The sequence below is a fragment of the Capra hircus genome, chromosome 28, assembly GCF_001704415.2.
Source record: "Capra hircus breed San Clemente chromosome 28, ASM170441v1, whole genome shotgun sequence".
In the NCBI taxonomy this organism is placed as follows: Eukaryota; Metazoa; Chordata; class Mammalia; order Artiodactyla; family Bovidae; genus Capra; species Capra hircus.
In genome coordinates this window covers 28,653,452-28,677,709 of record NC_030835.1, presented here as the reverse complement: position 1 = coordinate 28,677,709, position 24,258 = coordinate 28,653,452, and the positions used below count along the sequence as shown (strand labels likewise).

The window sequence follows — 24,258 nt, the reverse complement described above, 5'->3', positions numbered from 1 at the left end:
ATACTAACACATATATATGGAATTTAGAAAGATGGCAATGACGACTCTGTATGCAAGACAGGAAAAAAGACACAGCTGTGTATAACGGACTTTTGGACTCAGAGGGAGAGGGAGAGGGTGGGATGATTTGGGAGAATGGCATTGTAACAGGTATACCATCATGTAAGAATTGAATCGCCAGTCTATGTCCGACGCAGGATACAGGATGCTTGGGGCTGGTGCATGAGGATGACCCAGAGAGATGTTATGGGGAGGGAGGTGGGAGGGGGGTTCATGTTTGGGAACGCATGGACACCCGTGGTGGATTCATGTCAATGTATGGCAAAACCAGTACAGTATTGTAAAGTAAAATAAAGTAAAAAAAAAAAACAAAAAAACAAGTTGTAGTGTTAGCTTCAGGCTCAGCTTGATATAGGAACCCAAATTATGGAATCAGGTCCTGGATTCTTTTTTGAAGTCTCCCAGCTACTCTTCTTCTCTGAATTAGTCTCAGGTTTTCTCTTATGTTGAAAATACTGGCTCTACCAATTCTGACCCAGGTCTTTTCAGATTCAAGCGTCAGGAGAAAAAGCACTTTCCCTGGTTTCAGAGTTGTAGCAGAACCATGTCTTACGTGCTCTGATTTGATCCTTGAGCAATGACTACAGCCAGGGAAAGGAAATGCCCCGAATGACTGGACCAGTGTCAGGTGGCCCCTCCATCCTAGGCTGAGGAGAAGAGTCAAGTCAATTCGACCTGCATTTGTTGATATTGGGGGAATGGGTCATTTGCCAGATGAAAATTGGGGTTCAGTGGTGACCTAGTATCCATTTCCTTTTCCTTTGACCACCTGAAACTGAAATTGGTTGATTCTAAATTTTCACTCTCCTACAACTGAGATCATTATCTTTTAAGTTTTCGTAAGTAACTATCTTGGAGTGTTATATGCTCCTGAAATGCCTGTATGTACTCATGCCCTACATCAATTTTTGCAGTTTCTCATTCAAATAATCTGCAATCATCTTATAACTAGAGGGAACTTCAGGGGTTCTGGACCCTGGTGTACGTTAGAAATAACTGGAGAGCATTTAAGACAAGGGTCCTGGCTTTTCCCTAGAGATTCTGATGTATCTCATCTGATGACTCCAATGTGGGGCTAGGATGAGCATTGTAGGTTAGAAAATTCTGGAGCAGATAAACTAGATTGTGTTAGGAGTTACGTTTTAGGCTCTCAACTGTTTGACAGTTAATTTCCTTTAGCCACCAAGTACTGACATCCTTTATTTCAACATTGATTTTGACTTAAAGCTCATTGTAGAGGGAGTGATGGGAATAAAGGTGGGAAAGCCTGGAGAGAGAATGTCTGCAAGTGAGGTGCTTTTCCTTGAAGATCTTTGTGAACCCACAATAAAAATAACCCACTGAAAATCTACTTGAATTTCCAAAGCACTTATGGGCTAGTATCTAAGCAAAGGGCACATGGGGGACATTTTCCCTTTGATGCTCAGCTGCCTGCCATTAACTGTATCTAGCTGGTGGACATCAAAAGATAATAGCACTTGTGTGTATATCCAGCTGCCCCATGTTATGGACATTAGTTTTAACTGGTTTCCTTGCAAGGCCTATTTTTAATTCTCTAAAAGTGGCTGAGAGAAGATGTATTGAGCATTTCAAATAAACACACCCACTTAGAAAAATGGTCACCCAGCCAAACCTGGCTAGTGTCTACTTTGTTGCCACATTGGGTGTAGGCATGATAGGCTCTCAATGTTTTCAAACATTTGAACATGGTTTTCAAATGATAATAGATGCAAAATTTAAAAATCAAGTTCTCTCTCTCTCTCTCTCTCTCTCTCTCTCTCTCTCTCTCTCTCTCTCTCTCTGTTTTTCCTCTGCCTTAGATTTATAGCCAGTACATAATAATGGTGAGTCTTTCCATGAATTCTCAGATGCCAACATCTAGAAGGCTATGACTGGCCCCAATAAGTTTGTTTTGGAAGAATCATCCCCTTAATTTTTTTGCCTTTAAAATGTTGAATGGGCAAGAAATGGTAAAAAAATAACAGCCATGCCACATAAATTAACATTGTTGTTAATGTTTGTGATCCCTTGGAAAGAGCTCTCTTTCGGGTTGATGCAAACTGCAGGAGAGTTTTCACTGCCTGTTGCCTGGAGTGTGACTGGATTTGGACCATGAACTCATCTTCACATGGTCCAGAAAAAAGAGATGGCTGCCATGTTTGGCAGGCTTCAGATTGCCTTTTAAAGTGGAAGCAGTGACAGATTTCATTTTATTGGGCTCCAAAATCACTGCGGACACTGACTTTAGCCATGAAATTAAAAGAGGCTTCCTTCTTGGAAGGAAAGCTATGACCAACCTAGATAGCATGTTGAAAAGCAGAGACATTACTTTGCCAACAAAGGTCCGTCTAGTCAAAGCTATAATTTTTCCAGTAGTCATGTATGGATGTGAGAGTTGGACCATAAAGAAGACTGAGCATTAAAGAATTGATGCTTTCAAATTATGGTGTTGGATAAGATTCTTGATAGTCCCTTGGACAGCAAGGAGATCCAACCAGTTAAATCCTAAAGGAAATCAACTCTGAATATTCATTGGAAGCACTGATGCTGAAACTCCAATACTTTGGCCACCGGATGCAAAGAGCCAACTCATTGGACAAGACCCTGTTGCTGGGAAAGATTAAGGGCAAAAGGAGAAAGGGGCAGTAGAGGATGAGATGGTTGGATGGAATCACTGACTGAATGGACATGAATCTGAGCAAACTCCAGGAGATGGTGAAGGACAGGGAAGCCTGCCATGCTACCGTCCATGGGGTCGCAAAGAGTGGGACATGACTTAGTGACTGAATAACAGCATCAAAAGTTGCTTTCTATCTCAGGGTTGGGCTCTGGCCTTGGTCTTGAGTGACAGGGTAAAGTCCTATCTGTTTTCACTTTGGTGACCTTTGACAGCTCCCTAAGGTCAGCACTCACCCAGCCCTGTTTGTCCAGTACTCACTCATGAAACTTTGCTGGCTCTTTATGACAGTGAAGAAATTGCTGCAGGTCGGAATAATCACTGCAGGTCCAATACTCTGTGAAAGACTCCACTTTATCTCCCTAAAGAAGTCCAGGGCCAAAAGACACAGAGACCAGGAAAACCCCACTGCCACTTCTGAAGAGCATGGAGCAGATGCAAGGTGTTGGGAGCAAAAACAGGGTACTGTGCAAGCCCGCTGCTCTCAACACCACATAAAAGGTGGGCTAACCACCTAAGCCACTTCTCTGGCCTGACCCCTGGACACACCTCTACCCTCACCCTGTATAAAGAACAATTTTGCCCCCCACCTCAGGGAGTGAGCAAGCAAGGGAACTTGTTGTTTGTTCTCATCCCCTCTGGGGTGCAGCAGGAGCCCCAGTAAAGTCTTGCCTGGGGAAAAAAAAGAAAGGACTTGGTTGGGCACATTGGTTGAGAAGCTTGCCTTCCTCTAAACACTGCCTTGGGTCCTTCTCCCAGCTGCAGAGCATCAACTCCTTCTTGGGCTTACTGCACTAAGCTCTTTAGTGATGGGCCACAGCTCTTGGCAAGAAGAATTCATTTTCACCTCCTGCACTTTCAGATTGTCCAGAGTGGTCAACTCTGCTGTCCCTGGCATGATGGTGGTAGTCCTGATGCTGAGGAGTTGCCTGCTGCTGCATTGCCCTCATCTCCCCTTCCACCTTAATTTTTGTGTATTAATTTTTGGCCAGACAATAAAGGACAGACTACCTGCAACCTGTCAGTTCTTCATACATGGGGATTGAGATAGAGGAGGACTGATGGGAGCTCATCAGTTCTAGCATCCTTCATCCAGCTCCTCTGTTTTCAGCCTTGCTCATAGTCAAGACTGTCTTTCTTACTTTGTCCCAGAGCCTCTCTCATACTGTACTCTATTTGCAGTGATTTGCACTGTATCTCCTTATGGTAGACTCTGGACCATGGACTTAACAGAGGCAGAAGATATTAAGAAGAGGTGGCAAGAATACGTGGAAGAACTGCACAAAAAAGATCTTCACGACCCAGATAATCATGATGATGTGATCACTAATCCAGAGCCAGACATCTTGGAATGTAAAGTCAAGTGGGCCTTAGAAAGCATCACTATGAACAAAGCTAGTGGAGGTGATGGAATTCCAGTTGAGCTGTTTCAAATCCTGAAAGATGCTGCTGTGAAAGTGCTGCACTCAATATGCCAGCAAATTTGGAAAACTCAGCAATGGCCACAGGACTGGAAATGGTCACTTTTCATTCCAATTCCAAAGAAAGGCAATGCCAAAGAATGCTCAAACTACCGCACAATTGCACTCATCTCACATGCTAGTAAAGTAATGCTCATAATTCTCCAAGCCAGACTTCAGCAATACGTGAACCGTGAACTCCCTGATGTTCAAGCTGGTTTTAGAAAAGGCAGAAAAGGTGAAAGGTGAAGTTGCTCAGTCGTGTCCAACTCTTTGCGACCCCATGGACTGTAACCTACCAGGCTTCTCCATCCATGGGATTCTCCAGGCAATAGTACTGGAGTGGATTGCCATTTCCTTCTCCAGGGGATGTTCCTGACCCAGGGATCGAACCCAGGTCTCCTGCATTGGAGGCAGACGCTTTAACCTCTGAGCCACCAGGGAAATACAGAAAAGGCAGAGGAACCAGAGATCAAATTGCCAACATCTGCTGGATCATGGAAAAAGCAAGAGAGTTCCAGAAAAACATCTATTTCTGCTTTATTGACTATGACAAAGCCTTTGACTGTGGATCACAATAAACTGTGGAAAATTCTGAAAGAGATGGGAATACTAGACCACCTGACCTGCCTCTTGAGAAATCTGTATGCAGGTCAGGAAGCAACAGTTAGAACTGGACATGGAACAACAGACTGATTCCAAATAGGAAAAGGAGTACGTCAATGCTGTATATTGTCACCCTGCTTATTTAACTTATATGCAGAGTACATCATGAGAAACTCTGGACTGGAAGAAACGCAAGCTAGAATCAAGATTGCCGGGAGAAATATCAATAACCTCAGATATGCAGATGACACCACCCTTATGGCAGAAAGTGAAGAGGAACTAAAAAGCCTCTTGATGAAAGTGAAAGAGGAAAGCTAAAAAGTTGGCTTAAAGCTCAACATTCAGAAAACGAAGATCATGGCATCTGGTCCCATCACTTTATGGGAAATAGATGGGGAAACAGTGGAAACAGTGTCAGACTTTATTTTTGGGGGGCTCCAAAATCACTGCAGATGGTGACTGCAGCCATGAAATTAAAAGATGCTTACTCCTTGGAAGAAAAGTTATGACCAACCTAGATAGCATATTCAAAAGCAGAGACATTACTTTGCCAACTAAGGTCCATCTAGCCAAGGCTATGGTTTTTCCAGTGGTCATGTATGGATGTGAGAGTTGGACTGTGAAGAAGGCTGAGCGCCTAAGAATTGATGCTTTTGAAGTGTGGTGTTGGAGAAGACTCTTGAGAGTCCCTTGGACTGCAAGGAGATCCAACCAGTCCATTCTGAAGGAGATCAGCCCTGGGACTTCTTTGGAAGGAATGATGCTGAAGCTGAAGCTCCAGTACTTTGGCCCCCTCATGTGAAGAGTTGACTCATTGGAAAAGACTCTGATGCTGGGAGGGATTGGGGGCAGGAGAAGGGGACGACAGAGGATGAGATGGCTGGATGGCATCACGAACTTGATGAATGTGAGTCTGAGTTAACTCCAGGAGTTGGTGATGGACAGGGAGGCCTGGCATGCTGCTATTCATGGGGTCGCAAAGAGTCGGACACGACTGAGCAACTGAACTGAACTGGACCATGGATTATTCTGCTGTTTTATCCATCCTTATGCTTCTAGAGCTTTCCAGTTGCAGAAGTCTGAGGCACTGCCCTCTTCTCCATTCTCTCTGTTCATGTGGTTGTATTCCTTTGTACTTTTAGACTCTTTCTGGGTAGGCTTTTAATGGAAAGGGAAGTGAATCACTGATTGGCCATCTTGTACCTGAAACTCTTCTGCTCTTTTTTTAAAAAAAAAAAACAAAAACTATATCGTGTGTCATTTAATTGTTCATCTTCTCATTTAATGAAGCATACTTTAATAGTTGATTTGGGAAGTAAATTTATCCAAATCTCTTAGCTTTATATATAGGGATATTGGATGAACAAAGGCATAATTCTTGGAGAGAGAAAAAAAGAAAACTTAACAATGTTTCTATTGCCAAAGTCTCCTATGAGACCTTAGAAAATAATTTAAAAACCAAATAGGTGAAAGGTTTCATAGTGTATTTTATAACATATTATTAGAATGATAAATGACTGTAGAGTTAAAACAACGAAGCTTTTTGCCAGACTGTAGGACATTTGCCTGAGAATAAATTACTTTGGAGCTGTATTAACTCTCTTAATATTTGTTACTAGTTTTCACCTAGGACATGATGCCAAGCAGTTCTGAAAGTATGACTTATTACCCACAGCTCATACAATTCTATCTTTTTTTGTTTAATTAAATATGTCCCTCATCTCTATACCAAGAGGAATAAAACTTGATTGCTATGTATTTAGTCCATTCTAGCTTATTTTTCTGATACTTTAAAAAAAATCCACTCTATGCCATATGCTATGCACCAGAATGGCTGTAAATAATCATAAAATTAAATGCCAGAATTTACCACTACATGTGGTTTCTCATTAAGGTTTGATGTGGCTTCTCTAAACTGAAAATGGGTGAAGGGTTGATTTCTCGTCTTATCAAGCTGTTTTCTGAGCTTTCTTACTGGCCCACCTACCTGGATATATAATTAACTTCAACTCTCAAAGGCTTCTGGTAGACTTGGGTTGTATCTTTGAGAAAATAAGAAGTTATTCTCTGAAACGCATATGTGCTGTAGGAATAGCAACTCCAAAGTATCTTCAGTGGCTGTTCCCTAATATGATGTTGACCATATGTTCCGGATACTCCCTAGCAATCCTGTGTCATGTATCCTGATTCAGGGCTTGGAAAATACAGCCAATACCATATGTAACCCTTACTAAGTAGGGAGAATAGATCAGACTGCTACTGCTAATGAGCTAAATGTTATTTTAGGATGAATCCCAAACTAACCCAGACTGTATCAGTCATTATTTTAGATCATGCCTTTAATTTTCCTTTTAAAATATTGTATTCTATAAAATTAGAAATTTCCATATATAGAAGACCATGGTCTTATAGTAACAAATCCATTTAGATGGGAGATTATATAGATTAAAATTAATGTGGATTGGACTGTATTTTTGGATCTGTTGCTTCGGTGATCTTTCAATATTGTTGCACCCTGGAGAATTAGGGATTTCTGTATGGAGAGGACGATGCTCCTATGTTCACAAATCCATTTAAAGATTATATGAATTAAAATTAAGCTTTTCTGTGTATATTTTGTTGTGCTATCATGGTAACAAGTGAAGATCTGTTCCACTGCATAGTGTATTAATATTTCCATCTCCAAATGGATTTAGATGCAGTAGGTTACTCATAAAAATAGGGATGATCATTTCAAAGCAAGAATTTTTGAATCCCATTTGCTGTGCAATGTACTATCCTGGGGATGAGGGTGCCCAGAAATAACTGTCTTGGCTTTTGGTCTGAAGCAGACCAAATTCAAGTGGTTTGAGAAGAGGGCAACTTTTGGTTAAGTGCTTGGGGTTAGACATATGTGGCCTTGTCACTCCTTAGCTATGTGACTTGAGCAAGTTCAATAACTTCCCTTGAGCCTCAGTTTCTCATTAGTAAACTGGGGGAAATGAAAAGTAAACTGCCTATAGGCAGCTGTATATAGGTTAAATGAAGTGATAGTAGAGAAGTGCTGGGCGCAATTTCTGGCCCAGAGTAATTCAACAAGTATTGGCCAAAGTAACCAGTATTGTCATAATTGTCATAATAATGTAGTTCCTGTTAAAATTGATCAGTGATGTTTGTCAGCATCAGGCAGTGCTTCCATTCAACAGAAGGAATCAGTTCAGTTCAGTCACTCAGTTGTGTCCGACTCTTTGTGACTGCATGGCCTACAGCACGCCAGGCCTCCCTGTCCATCACCAATGCCCAAAGTTTACTCAAATTCATGTCCATTGAGTCGATGTTGCCATCCAACCATCTCATTCTCTGTTGTCCCCTTCTCTGGCCTTCAATCTTTCCCAGCATCAGCGTCTTTTCAAATGTGTTAGTTCTTCACATCAGGTGGCCAAAGTATTAGAGTTTCAGCTTCAGCATCAGTCCTTCCAATGAATATTCAGGACTGATTTCCTTTAGGATGGACTGGTTGGATCTCCTTGCAGTCCAAGAGACTCTCAAGAGTCTTCTCCAACACTGCAGTTCAAAAGCATCAATTCTTTGGCACTCAGCTTTCTTGAGAGTCCAACTCTCATATCCATACATGACTACTGGAAAAACCATACCTTTGACTATATGGACCTTTGTTGGCAAAGTAATGTCTCTGCTTTTTAATATGCTGTCTAGGTTGGTCATAATTTTTCTTCCAAGGAGCAAGCGTCTTTTGATTCCATGGCTGCAGTCACCATCTGCAGTGATTTTAGAGCCCACCCCCCACCCCAGCCTGTTTCCACTGTTTCCCCATCTATTTGCCATGAAGTGATAGGAACAGAATGATCAGTGACATTTGTCAGCATCAGGCTATGCTTCCATTCAGCAGAAGGAATAGGATGTATTTGCCTTGGTTTTCTCAATATTTTCTCGCTTTCCTGGTAGCTCAGATGGTAAAGCATCTGCCTACAATGGGAGAGACCCAGGTTCGATCCCTGGGTTGGAAAGATCCCCTGGAGAAGGAAATGGCAACCTACTCCAGTATTCTTGCCTGGAAAATCCCATGGACCGAGGAGCTTGGTAGGCTACAGTCCATGGGGCCGCAGAGAATCAGACACACTGAGCGACTTCACTTTCTCAGTATTACAGTGGGATGGGAATAGAGTTGAGGGGTGACAACAATAGCACATTATTGTGTGTCTTTGCTCCCTAATGGGTGACATCACTAATTCTTAAAAAAAAAAAAAGTTTATTTATTTGGCTGTGCTGGGTTTTAGTTGCAGCTTGCAGCATCTTCAATCTTTGCAGCATGCAAGGTCTTTAGTTGCAGTATGTGGGATCTAGTGCTCTGGCCAGGGATCGAACCTGGGCCCCCTGCATTGGGAGCGTGGAGTCTCGGCTACTGGGCTACCAGGGAAGTCCCGGCATCACTGATTTTTAGAAACCCTATTCCTAGGCATTTCTTTCAGTCCTATTCACCCCACACTGTGAAGCCCCTCCTCTCTTTAATTGTCTATGCAGCTTCCTAGAGTACAAATGAATTCCTCTGCTGGTCTTACCCCAGCACCAAACATTAATTCAGGGACCTGTGCCAAGAATAAGACAGAAGAACAGAAAAGAAATTTTTTTATTGGATTTTAAATTTATGTATATAAGGAGCTTTGCAGTGTTATACATTTTTATCACACTGAATGCATTGGCTTTATTGATATAGCTAACTTAAATGAAATAAGTACCCTACTGGAACATCTGGATTGCTTTGAGTGTGGACTGTCTAAGAACTATCACCACAGTGAACAATGAAGGAGAGATCTACAGGAAGTGCCAGGTGGATTAAGGGATATCCAGTCTTCCTTGGAAACATTTTGTTGCTTCATCAGCAGAATCTAAGACCCAGAGTGATAATCAGGAGAAAAGATGACTCTGTACTCATTCTCTAGGTTTATTACTTCTGAGAGACTCATAAGATCTTTGCTGGGGAAGACCTTATAGACTGTGCAGTCCAGTGTTTTGCAATATTTATGTGAAAACCTTTGGCAGCTTTTGTTGATATGGTGTCTTCCATAGGGCCCAAGCGTATGAGATAAACAGTAGCTAATCTGAGTGGCGGTGGCTGTGGACTCCAGGAGCCTGCCTGCTTGGTTCCCAACTTCTTCTGCTGCATTTGCTTCCTTTGTTTCTACCACATGTTTATTTGGGATTCCAAGCTTCAGCAATACGTGCACTGTGAACTTCCAGATGTTTAAGCTGGTTTTAGAAAAGGCAGAGGAACCAGAGATATCAAATTGCCAACATCTGCTGGATCATTGAAAAAGCAAGAGAGTTTCAGAAAAACATCTATTTCTGCTTTATTGACTATGCCAAAGCCTTTGACTGTGTGGATCACAATAAACTGTGGACAATTCTGAAAAGAGATGGGAATACCAGACCACCTGACCTGCCTCTTGAGAAACCTATATGCAGGTCAGGAAGCAACAGTTAGAACTGGACATGGAACAACAGACTGGTTCCAAATAGGAAAGGAGTATGTCAAAGCTGTATATTGTCACCCTGCTTATTTAACTTCTATGCAGAGTAAGTACATCATGAGAGACGCTAGGTTGGAAGAAGCACAAGCTGGAATCAAGATTGCCGGGAGAAATATCAATAACCTCAGATATGCAGATGACACCACCCTTATGGCAGAAAGTGAAGAGGAACTAAAAGGCTTCCTGATGAAAGTGAAAGAGGAGAGTGAAAAAGTTGGCTTAAAGCTCAACATTCAGAAAACGAAGATCATGGCATCTGGTCCCATCACTTCATGGGAAATAGATGGGGAAAGAGTGGAAACAGTGTCAGACTTTAATTTTGGGGGGCTCCAAAATCACTGCAGATGGTGATTGCAGCCATGAAATTAAAAGATGCTTACTCCTTGGAAGGAAAGTTATGACCAACCTAGATAGCATATTCAAAAGCGGAGACATTACTTTGCCGACTAAGGTCCGTCTAGTCAAGGCTGTGGTTTTTCCTGTGGTCATGTATGGATGTGAGAGTTGGACTGTGAAGAAGGCTGAGCACCGAAGAATTGATGCTTTTGAACTGTGTTGTTGCAGAAGACTCTTGAGAGTCCTTTGAACTGGAAGGAGATCTAACCAGTCCATTCTAAAGGAGATCAGTCCTGGGTGTTCTTTGGAAGGACTGATGCTGAAGCTGAAATTCCAATACTTGGGCCACCTGATGCGAAGAGCTGACTCATTGGAACAGCCCCTGATGCTGGGAAAGATTGAGGGCAGGAGGAGAAGGGGATGACAAAGGATGAGATGGTTGGATGTCATCACCGACTCAATGGACATGAGTTTGAGTAAACTCTCGGATTTGGTGATGGACAGGGAGGCCTGGAGTGCTGCGATTCATTGGGTCGCAAAGAGTTGGACACGACTGAGTGACTGAAATGAACTGAATTGAAATTCTTAAGGACTTCCCTCATAGCTCAGATGATAAAGAATCTGCCTGCAGTGCAGGAGACCCGCATTCAATCCCTGGGTTGGGAAGATCCCCTGGAGAAAGGGAATGGCTACCCGCTCCAATATTCCTGCCTGGAGAACTCCATGGTCAGAGGAGCCTGGTGGGCTACAGCCCATGGGGTTGCAAAGAGTCGGACATAACTGAGCAACTAACACTACACTACACTAAGTTCTTAAACACCATAAACAATGGTGAGCCCATTGAATCTGTTCTGTTTTAATCTATGAAGAAGCTAAAAAAAGAAAATTGTACATTTAGAGTCAAGCTATTAATGTCAAAATAGGTCACAGAACACAGATCTCCTAGCCTCCAAGCCATTATTCTTCCCTTAGAGTCTATTTCCACTCCATTCCTTTAAGTGTCTCAGTAGAGAGAAATCAGCTAAGCATAATCTCTCATAAAGGATGCTATTACTACTACTGCTGCTGCTTTTACAAAACAGGAAAAGAAAAACAAATGCATCAGTGACGAGAATGTTAATATAATCTGTTTGTATAATTTGATCCTCTGTGCTTTGCACTGGGTCTGCTTTGTGCTGGGTCTTCAGTGCAGTGCACAGGACTCTCTAGTTGCAACAGGCGGGCTTTTCTCTCTAGTTGTGGAGCATGGACTCTAGAGTTTGCGAGCTCAGTAGTTGGAGCACACTGGCTTCACTCATTGCTGTATGGCACGTGGGATCTTAGTTTTCTGACCAGGGATCAAAGCCTTGTCCCCTGCACTGGAAGGTGATTCTTAACCGCTGGACCACCAAGGAAGTCCCCATAAACATACTTTTATAATTGATCAAATTCTGTTTGTATTTGAGGAGATGCCAAATACCTGTGTGTGTGTGTGTGTGTGTGTAGGAGAAACTTCTTAAGCTAATCAAAATGATTAGCTGCATATATTCTTTCAGTAGAACAGTGACATTGAATACCTTATTATAAGGGGATAACTCTGTGATTTCCTGTCTGAAGTTGATAACATGGTCCCCAAAAGAGGATGATAGAAGAAAAAATGAAACTATTTCTCTGGGTACTTATGCCTAGTATTACTGTTACCAAACGCAAGTTCACGTGCCCAAAGCACAGTGAGGCCAAACAAACTGAATCATCGGAGTTTTAAGCAGAGAAATATTTATTGCAAGGCCATGCAAGGAGATGATAGCTCAGGCCCCCAGACCCTGAACTCCTTGAAGGGCTTCAACAAAGCACTTTTAAAGGCCATGGTGTTGGAGAAGACTCTTGAGAGTCCCTTGGACTGCAAGGAGATCCAACCAATCCATTCTGAAGGAGATCAGCCCTGGGATTTCTTTGGAAGGAATGATGCTAAAGCTGAAGCTCCAGTGCTTTGGCCACCTCATGCGAAGAGTTGACTCATTGGAAAAGTCCCTGATGCTGGGAGGGATTGGGGGCAGGAGGAGAAGGGGATGACCGAGGATGAGATGGCTGGATGGCATCACTGACTCGATGGATGTGAGTCTGAGTGAACTCCGGGAGTTGGTGATGGACAGGGAGGCCTGGCGTGTTGTGATTCATGGGGTCGCGAAGAGTCGGACACGACTGAGCGACTGAACTGAACTGAACTGAACTCCAATACTTTGGCCACCTGATGAGAAGAGCTGACTCATTGGAAAAGACCCTGATACTGGGAAAGCTTGAGGGCAGGAGGAGAAGGGGACGACAGAGGATGAGATGGTTGGATGTCACCACCAACTCAATGGACATGAGTTTGGGTAAACTCTGGGAGTTTGGTGATAGACAGGGAGGCCTGGTGTGATGCAGTCCATGGGGTTGCAAAGAATCCAACATGACTGAGCGACTGAACTGAACTGAAAAGCCAGGGAAGGGGGGAGGGATGTGGTTAGTTGTTGCAAATTTGTGTCAGAATCCTTTATTTGTACCTGTCCGCATAGGTCGGGTCATGATGTTCCTGTATGTCTCCAATAAAACAAGTGTTATTCTCTGTTCTTCAACTTTTAAATCTCTGTATGCATGGACTCTTAAAGGTCAGAGCCCTGAGAATGGGCTCTCGTATATTTCAGGCCATAGGCAACGTGCTTTTAGCAAAGGTGCAGAGCCAGAATGCATAAGCATAGGTAACAGAGCACAAAGCTTACAGTAGAAGGAGAAGATTTAGTATGGAGTCAGAGGTGTTCTTCCCTTTACATTATAATTGAAGAAAGGAAAGAAGAAAATAATGAATGCAATGTCTAACCTGTGTTTTTGCTTCTAGGAGTATAAATTCGTGCCATTTATGGTGTCAGTTAAAAGACTCGGGTGACTAATGAGACTTTTACACGTGTTCATCAACGTATTAGTTTTCTAATGCTGCATAGCAAATTACCAAAAACGCAGTGGCTTACAACAGCATGAATTTATCATCTCATAGTTTCCATGCCTTAAGAGTGTGTATATGAGATTTAGATGGGTCCTCTGTTTAGACTGAAATCAATGTGTTGGTTACCACATACAGTGTTCCTTGCAAGCTTTATTGTAAGATTTATTTTGGTGAAGTTGTATGATTGAGGTGTCTGCTTTCTTGCTAGTGTTGGCTGGGGACAGCTCTCAGCCTTAGACTGGCTACCTTCCTCTCATAAAATGCCAATTTTCTTTCTTTCAGGCCAGCAGAAGAATGTCCCTCTGACATTCTTTGAAAAGGTTTCCTGATTAGGATAGGCCCACCAGAATAATCACCCTTTTGGTTAGTTCAAAGTCAATTGATTAGTTACTTAGTGCTGGGTATAATATCCCATCATGTTCATAGATTTTTTCCTGTCCCTATTTAAGGGGAAGGAAGGAGTTCTTCAGGGCTTATACAACAGAGATCTGAAATCTTGGAGGCCAGCTTAGAACTCTGCCTATCACATCCAAACTTTCTAATTATTGCAGGGTAAATGAGTGGTGTGTGTGTGAAGTGTGAAGTCGCTCAGTTGTGTCCGACTCTTTGCGACCCCGTGGACTGTAGCCTACCAGGCTCCTCCCTCCATGGGATTCTCCAGGCAAGAGTACTGGAATGGGTTGCCATTTCCTTCTCCAGGGGATCTTCCCGACCGAGGGATCGAACCCAGGTCACCAGCATTCCAGGCAGGTGCTTTAACCTCTGAGCCACCAGGGAAGCCAAATGAGCAGTAGGCAAAATTTTAAATTAAAGCACATTTGTCTTCAGCATTGTCTTTTTATTGTTAAGAGGATCTTATTAACCCAAAAGAATAAACTGCCAAAAGGATTTTTTTTTTTTTAAAGTGAGGAAAGGTAGCTGTGAGGAAGGAGAAAGGAGAGGAAGGCCCCTTCTTAAAGTGTGAAAGACCTACTTAGAATATGAAGCTCATCCCTCAGCAGGTTTCTCGGAAACAGGCATCTCAGTACTTCAGCAGCAGCCAGTGTATTAGTGTTGAAACTGTGTTCTTGTTAATACTAGTTATAATTGTTACTATTAACATTTTTTGAAAACAAACAGAAAGAAAATCCTTCAGTGTCAAGTTTCACACTTTAACTTATATCTATGAACACAATTCATATCTAATTGCCAACTGACAGAGATAAAACCTGAAAAACACTAACTTTATGACTAAGCACTGTGGGAACTTTAGTTGTAGCATGTGAACTCTTAGTTTAGGCATGGAGGATCTAGTTCCCCAACCAGGGATAGAACTTGGGCCCCGTGCATTGTGAGTGTGAAGTCTTAGCCACTGGACCACCAGTGAGGTCCCTAAAAATGTCAAGTTTATTTGAGCACAAATTTATTTGAATCAGGCATCACTCAGTCTAGTAGACAGAAAGTAGCTCTGAGGAGCTGTACAAGGGAGACTTTTACAGGAGAAAGGAGCAGGAACAAGGAAGTCACACAAGGCAAATGAAATGCTGGTTGATCAACACAAAATTGCTTCCCTTTAGGTCATGGCAGGAGTCTGTTAGGCAGATTACTTAAGTAACTAATGCTAATCAGTTGATTCCTGATTGGTTAAAGATTCTATTTGTGGGAGAGCTGAACTGTAGTTATGTTAAGACTCAGTTTGGTGACATGGGCTTAGCAGAAGTGACTCCATTTTGGGCTTGCAGTTTTGTTTTTTAAGTTAATTATTTAGGTTGGAGGATAATTACTTTACAATATTTTGGTGGTTTTTGCCATATATCAACATGAATCTGCCACAGGTGCACATGTGTCCCCCCATCCTAAAGCCCCCTCTCACCTCCCTCCCCACTCTATCCCTCTGGGTTGTCCCAGAACACTGGCTTTGAGTGCCCTGCTTCATGCGTTGAACTTGGACTGGTCATCTGTTTTACCTTCTCCCACATAGTCCAAAAGTCTGTTCTTTACATCTGTGTCTCTTTTGCTGCATTGCTTATAGGGTCGTCACTACTGTCTTTCTAAATTCCATATATATGCATTAATATACTCTATTGGTGTTTCTCTTTCTGACTTATTTCACTCTGTATAACAAGCTCCAGTTTCATCTACCTCATTAGAACTGATTCAAATGCATTCTTTTTTATAGGTGAGTGATATTTCACTGTGTATATGAACCAAAACTTCCTTATCCACTCATCTGCTAATGGACTTCTAGGTTGCTTCCATATCCTAGCTTTTGTGCTGCAGTGAACATTGGGAGTACATGTGACTCTCAGTTCTGGTTTCCTCAGTGTGTATGCCCAGAAGTGGGATTGCTGGGTTGTATGGTAGTTCTAATTCCAGTTTTTTAAGGAATCTCCTCATTTTTCTCCATAGTGGTTATACCAGTTTGCATTCCCACCAACAGTGTAAGAGGGCTCCCTTTTCTCCACGCCTTCTCCAGCATTTATTGTTTGTAGACCTTTTGATGGCGGCCATTCTAGTGTGAAATGATTCCTTATTGTGGTTTTGATTTGCATTTCTCTAATAATGAGTGATGTTAAGCATCTTTTCACGTGTTTATTAGCCATCTGTATGTCTTCTTTGGAGAAATGTCTGTTTAGTTCCTTGGCCTACTTTTTGATTGGGTTGATGGTTTTGCTGATATTGAGCTGTGTGGGCTGCTTATATATTTTGGAGATTAATTCTTTGTCAGTTGTTTTGTTTGCAATTATTTTCTCCCATTCTGAAAGCTGCCTTTTCACCTTGTTTATTGTTTCCTGCATTGTGCAAAAGCTTTTAAGTTTAATTAGAACCCACTTGCTTATTTTTGTTTTTATTTCCATTACTCTGGGAGTTGGGTCATAGAGGATCTTGCTGTGATTTATGTCAGAGAGTGTTCTCCCTATGTTCTCCTCTAGGAGTTTTATAGTTTCTGGTCTTACATTTAGATATTTAATCCATTTGAGTTTATTTTTGTCTATAGTGTTAGAAAGTGTTCATTTCATTCTTTTACAAGTGGTTGACCAGTTTTCCTAGCACAACTTGTTAAAGAGATTGTCTTTTCTCCACTGTATATTCTTGCCTCCTTTGTCAAAGATGAGGTGTCCATAGGTGTGTGAATTTATCTCTGGGCTTTCTATTTTGTTCCTTTGATCTATATTTCTGTCTTTGTGCCAGTACCATACTGTCTTGATGGCTGTAGCTTTGTAGTATAGTCTGAAGTCAGGAAGGTTGATTCTTCCAGTTCCATTATTCTTTCTCAAGATGGTTTTGGCTACTGGAGGTTTTCTGTGTTTCCATACAAACTGTGAAATTATTTGTTCTAGTTCTGTGAAAAATACCATTGGTAGGTTGGTAGGGATTACATTGAATCTATAGATTGCTTTGGCTAGTATACTTATTTCACTATATTTAATATTGCAATCCATGAACTTGGTATATTTCTCCATCTATTTGTGTCATCTTTGATTTCTTTCATCAGTGTTTTATAGTTTTCTATATATAGGTCTTTTATTTCTTAGGTAAACTTATTCCTAAGTATTCTTTTCATTGCAGTGGTGAATGGGATTGTTATCTTAATTTCTCTTTCTGTTTTTTCGTTGTTAGTGTATAGGAATACAAGGGATTTCTGTGTATAAATTTTATATCCTGCAACTTTACTATATTCATGGATTAGCTCTAGTAATTTTCTGGTGGTATCTTTAGGGTTTTCTATGTAGAGGATCATGTCATATGCAAACAGTGAGAGTTTTACTTCTTCTTTTCCAATCTTTTTCTTCTCTGATTGTTGTGGCTAGGACTTCCAAAAGTATGTTGAATAGTTGTAATGAGAGTGGACACCCTTGTCTTGCTCCTGAGTTTAGAGGAAATGCTTTCAATTTTTTGCCATTGAAGAAAATGTTTGCTGTAGGTTAGTTGTATATGGCTTTTATTATGTTGAGGTATGTTCCTTCTATGCCTTTCTGGAGAGTTTTTTAATCATAAATGGGTGTTGAATTTGTCAAAGGCTTTCTATGCATCTATTGAGATAATCATATGGTTTTCATCTTTCAATTTGTAAATATGGGGTACCGCCTTGATTGATTTGTGAATATTGAAGAATCCTTGCATCCCTGGAACAAAAGCCCACTTGGTCATGATATATGATCTTTTTAGCTGTTGGATTCTGTTTACTAGATTTTTTGTTGAGGGTTTTTGCATCTATGTTCATCAGTGACATTGGTCTGTAGTTTTCTTTTGTTTGTGGCATCTTTGGCTGGTTTTAGTATTCGGGTCATGGTGGCCTCATAGAATGAATTTGGGAGTTTATCTTCCTCTGCAGTTTTCTGGAAGAGTTTGAGTAGCATAAGTGTTAGCTCTTCTCTAAATTTTTGGTAGAATTCACCTGTGAAGCCATCTGGCCCTGAGCTTTTTTTTTTTGGAAGATTTTTGATTATGGTTTCTGTTTCTGTGCTTGTGATGGGTCTGTTAAGATTTTCTATTTCTTTCTGGTTCAGTTTTAGAAGGTTATACTTTTCTAAGAATTTGTCCATTTCTTCCAAGTTGTCCATTTTACTGGCATATAATTGCTCATAGTAGTCTCTTATAATCTTTTATATTTCTGCGTTGTTGTGATTTCTCCATTTTCATTTCTAATTTTGTTGATTTGATTCTTCTCCCTTTTTTTCTTGATGAGTCTGGCTAACGGTTTGTCTATTTTATTTATCTTCTCAAAGAACCAGCTTTTTATTTCTGCTCTGATTTTTATGATTTCTTTCCTTCTACTAACTCTGGGGTTCTTCCGTTCTTTTTCCAGTTGCTTCAGGTGTAAAGTTAGGTTGCTTATTTGATGTTTCTCTTGTTTCTTGAGGTAGGCTTATATTGCTATGAACGTCCCTCTTAGCACTGCTTTTATTGTATCCCTTAGGTTTGGGGTTGTCATGTTTTTATTTTCATTTGTTTCAATGAATATTTTGATTTCCTTTTTGATTTCTTCTGTGATCTGTTGGTTATTCAGAAGTGTATTGTTTAGCTGCCATTTGTTTGTGGTTTTTATAGTTTTTTTTTTTTTTTCCTGTAGTTGACATCTAATCTTACAGAAAAAATGCTTGAAATGATTTCGATTTTTAAAAATTTACCAAGGCGAGATTTGTGGCCCAGGATGTGATCTATCCTGGAGAATGTTCTGTGTGCACTTGAGAAAATGGTGAAATCCATTGTCTTTGTGTGAAATACCCTGTAGATATCAATTAGGTCTAACTGGTCCATTGTATCATTTAAAGCTTGTGTTTCCTTCCTGATTTTCTGTTTGGTTGCTCTATCCATAGGTGTGGGTGGGGTATTAAAGTCCCCCACTATTATTGTGTTACTGTTAATTTCCCCTTCCATACTTTCAGCATTTGCCTTAAATATTGAGGTGCTCCTATGTTGGGTGCATATACATTTATAATTGTTATATCTTCTTTTTGGATTGATCCATTCATCATTATATAGTGTCCTTCTTTGTCTCTTGTAACAGTCTTTATTTCAGTCTATTTTATCTGATATGAGTATTGCTACTCCTGCTTTCTTTTAGTCTCCATTTGTGTGAAATATCTTTTTCCAGCCCTTCACTTTCAGTCTGTATGTGTCCCTAGGTTTGAGGTGGGTCTCTTGTAGATAGCATATATAGGGGTCTTGTTTTTGTATTCATTCAGCCAGTCTTTGTCTTTTGGTTGGCAAATTTAACCCATTTGCATTTAAGGTAATTATTGATAAGCATGATCCTGTTTACCATTTACTTTGTTGTTTTGGGTTTAAGTTTATAAACCTTCTCTGTGTTGTTTCCTGTCTAGAGAAGATCCTTTAGCATTTGTTGAAAGCTGATTTGGTGGTGCTGAATTCTCAGCTTTTGCTTATTTGTAAAACTTTGATTTCTTCTTCTTATCTGAATGAGATCCTTGCTGGGTGGAGTAATCTTAGTTGTAGGTTTTTCTCATTCATCACTTTAAGTATGTTCTGCCATTCTCTTCAGAGAAGGCAGTGTTACTCCACTCCAGTACTCTTGCCTGGAAAATCCCATGGGCGGAGGAGCCTGGAAGGCTGCAGTCCATGGGGTCGCTGAGGGTCAGACACAACTGAGCAACTTCACTTTCACTTTTCACTTTCATGCATTGGAGAAGGAAATGGCAACCCACTCCAGTGTTCTTGCCTGGAGAATCCCAGGGACAGTGGAGCCTGGTGTGCTGCCGTGTATGGGGTCACACAGAGTCGGACACAACTGAAGTGACTTAGCAGCAGCCATTCTCTTCTGGACTTAAGAGTTTCTATTGAAAAATCAGCTGTTATCCTTATGGGGATCTCCTTGTGTGTTATTTGTTGCTTTTCCCTGCTGCTTTTAATATTTGTTCTTTGTGTTTAACTTTCATTAGTTTGATTAATATGGGTCTTGGGGGTATTTTGCCTTGGGTTTATTCTGTTTGGGACTCTGGTTTTCTTGAACTTGGATGGTTATTTTCTTCCCCATTTTAGAGACATTTTTGACTGTTATCTCCTCAAGTATTTTCGCATGCCCTTTCTTTTTGTCTTCTTCTTCTGGGATACCTATGATTTGAATGTTGGGGCATTTAGCGTTGTCCCAGAGCTCTCTGAGGTTGTCTTCATTTCTTTTAATTCTTTTTCCTTCTCTGCTTCATTTATTTCCACTATTCTATCTTCCACCTCACTTATACTCTCTTCTGCCTCAATTATTCTGCTTTTGGTTCCCCCCAGAGTGTTTTTAATCTCAGTTATTGCATTGTTGATTATTGATTGACTCTTCTTTATTTCTGCTAGGTCCTTGTTAAACATTTCTTGCATCTTCTCAGTCCTTGTCTCTAGTCTCTTTATCTGTAGCTCCATTTTTTTTTCAAGATTTTGGATCATCTTTACTATCATTATTCTGAATTCTTTTTCAGGTAGACTCCCTATCTCCTCTTTTGTTTGGTTTGGTGGTTTTTTATCATGTCCCTTCCCCTGCTGAATATTTATCTGCCTTTTCATTCTGTTTAGATTGCTGTGTTTGGGGTGCCCTTTCTGCAGGCTGGAAGGTTGTGATTCCTCTTAATTGTGGAGTCTGCTTCCTGTGGGTGGCATTAGACCAGTGGCTTGTCAAGGGTTCCTGGTTGGGGGAACTTGTGTTTGTGTTCTGGTGAACGGAGCTGGAGCTTTTCTCTCTGAAGTGCAGTAAAGTGTCCAGTAGTGAGTTTTGGGGTGTCTGTGGGTTTGGTATGGCTTTGGACAGCCCATCTTTTAATGTTCAGGGTTGTGTTCCTATTTGCTGGATAATTAGTGTAGTATGTCTTGCACTGGAACTTATTGGCTCTTGGGTAGAGCTTGGTTTCAGTGTAGGTATCAGTTTAGTTCAGTCACTTAGTCATGTCTGACTCTTTGCGATCCCATGAATTGTAGCATGCCAGGCCTCCCTGTACATCACCAACTCCCGGAGTTCACTCAAACTCACGTCCATCCAGTTGGTGATGCCATCCAGCCATCTCATCCTCTGTCATCCCCTTCTCCTGCCATAGGCTTCTCTGATAGCTCAGTTGGTAAAGAATCTGCCTCCAATGCAGGAGACCCCAGTTCGATTCCTTGGTCAGGAAGATCTGCTGGAGAAGAGATAGGCTACCCAATCCAGTATTCTTGGGCTTCCCTTGTGGCTCAGCTGGTAAAGAATCTGCCTTCAATGTGGGAGACCTGGGTTCAATCCCTGGGTTGGGAAGATACCCTGGAGAAGGGAAAGGCTACCCACTCCAGTATTCTGGCCTGGAGAGTCCCTTGGACTGTGTAGTCTGCAGGGTCACAAAGAGCTGGACACGAATGAGTGAGTTTCACTTTCATGGAGACTGTTGGGTGGGCTCTTGTCTATTCATGTTCCCTCGAGTCAGGAGTTCTCTGATGTTCTGAAGTTCTGGAGTTGAGCCTCCTGCCTCTTGGTTTCGGTCCTCCTCTTACAGTAGCCTCAAGACTTCTCCATCCTTACAACATAGAAGATACGATCCCTAGGTCAATGGTGAAACAACTCTCCACAGCCAGGAACACCCAGAGAGATTCACAGAGTTAAATAGAGAAGAGAAGAGGGAGGAAGGAAAGAGAGGTGACCCGGAGGAGTAAAGGGGGAGTCAAAAGGGGAGAGAGAGCAGTCAATCCAGTAATCATGTCCCTTTTTTTGAAGAGATTGGGCTGCCTTTTTAGGTGCCTGGTGTCCTCCACCAGCGTTCAGAAATTGTTTTGTGGAAGTTGGTCACATTCAGATGTTTTCTTGAAGAATTTGTGGGGGAGAAAGTGGTCTCCCCATCCTATTCTTCTGCCATCTTGGGACCCCACTTGTGGTCTTGTGTTTAACACTCATCAAAACAGCTTTGACTTTCTCTCATTAAAAAACCCACAATTTCTGGCTATTTGCACTTCGATTTTATGAAGGATTACTTTCTACCCATTTCAAATTTCCCTTAGCATTTCAGGTGAATCCTTTATAAACTCTTTCAGCTTTTATTGTAAGTCAAAAATATCTGAGTGGGACTCCTGCATCTGGTTCTCCTTCAGTAGAAAACATTATTGAGTTTCTGTGAATTGGGTGTAAGTTTTGGATTAGTTACAAATTCTACAACTGTGTTTCTGGCTGTGGTTTCTGGTGGGAGTGCCAGCATTTGGTTGGGTTGTTGTCCAAAGGCTACTGGGTTCGAGATTGCTGAAGCCAGTCTAGCATTTTAATGGTGTCCAGACTTTGTACAGCAAGAATTTGATTCTACCCATCATTCTGTCATTTTTTTTTTGGTGTGTGTGACTCTTACCAAAGTACTCTCTGAGTACTTACTGCTTCTACTGGTAGTACAGCACCTTGCTCATCCCACATTCTGGTACTTTTAGTGCCCAGAGCCTCTTAGATAGATGAAAAAATGGAATGCTTGATGTGTAAATGAGAATTATCCCTCTTGATTAATAACATTGCCCTTCCTCTACCTATTCTTTCTTCCCTCTCTGTCTTCCCTTTGGAAACAAGGACAAGAAATCTAGACAAAGAAAGAGAAAGGAAAGGACTTATACATTATTAAGAATCCAGGGTAGGAGAGTCACAGATGAAATTTGTGGTCCCCAAGTCCCTAGACTTTTACTGAGACAAAAATCAATGACAACAGCTTGCTGCAGCTTCCCAGAGGATCCAAAGGTCAGCTACATCATTAGGGATTCAGATTTTTCTAAACAAGGCTTTCTGGTCTGAGGTCCTTAGCGTCAAGGGGGTTATGACATCTTTCTGAAGATGTCTTTTCCCCCTCACTCCTTCCTTTCCTCCCTGTTTCTCTTTCTTCCTCTTCCCTTTTTATCCTTCTCTATTAATTTTATTCATGGCAAACCCTTTATAATGTGAAAGTAACTTGGGTGATGAGTGATTCTGATGCGTGAGGAATCTCACTCATTCTTATAGTAATCTGTGGTGGTGGTTTAGTTGCTAAGTAGTCTCTGCTACTCTGTGGACTATAGGTCCCCCAGGCTCCCCTGCCCATGAGATTTCCCAGGCAAGAATACTGGAGCAGGTTGCAATTTCCTTCTCCAGGGATCTTCCCCACCCAGGGATTGAACTCACATCTCTTGCACTGCAGGTGGATTCTTTACCACTGAGCCACCTGAGAAACCAGTAATGATCTAGCCGTACTCAATTGTCTTAATAAGGATGCCCTGTGATTAACTCATTTCAATGCGTTTCACATCGCTTTCCATAGATAAAATACCTGTCTCCCTGGTGGCTCAGATGGTAAAGTGTCTGCCTGCAACTCAGGAGACCTGGGTTCGATCCCTGGGTCGGGAAGATCCCCTGGAGAAGGAAATGGCAATCCACTCCAGCACTCTTGCCTGGAAAATCCCATAGACGGAGGAGCCTGATAGGCTACAGTCCATGGGGTCGCAAAGAGTTGGACACAACTGAGCGACTTCACTTCACTTATAGGTGAATTATCTAGAATGAATTAGTTCTAACTGTACTGCTGTGTGGTATCAGGGAACTAACTTTTTAACCACACACCCAGGATATTCAGCCTGACAGTGAGCACTGTGTTAGGGGACTCTGTCACGAGAGTGACATATGTTTTCTAGTTTGTCTTGGGCCTCGGAAAAACAGTGAGGGCATTTTCTGCAGCTGCTCTTGTATATTAAATAATTCTACTTTTCTCTGCCCTTTGGTTAAGGTGGCCCCAGTTCAGAGGAAGTAGTATGAAAGGATTCTCACCATCGGCCGAGTGTGAATTTGAGAAAAAAGTACACAGTTCAATTATCATTGCCATTTAAAATTTTACAGTCAAATCACTGTAGCACTTATATCTTAAAAAGCTTTGCTACTAGAAAGATTATTTTTTTTCTTCTAAAGTAGGCAAATTAGGCTCTTAAATAGAGACAGACTTTTTTTTATCCCACTCGAAAGCTTCTGAAGAGCTTCATGATGGCAATGGTGTTAGGAAATTTAACTGAGTTAAGTGCTTAATTTTAGAGTTAAGTTTTAAATTCCCATCAAAATATCCTTTTTACAGAGTTCATGTAGTCATTTCAGATCTGTGACATTAGCAGAGAGTCTCAGGATCAGAGCAGAGAATGGAAAATCGATAAGGCCCTCATGACCAAGACAGCCTGTTTTTCTTTTAGTTGATTGTTTTT

The 24,258-nt window shown here is 41.4% G+C and overlaps 1 pseudogene; it reads right to left on the bottom strand.

The window, feature by feature from the left end:
• On the bottom strand, positions 2,135–3,635 carry LOC102173531 (annotated as a pseudogene).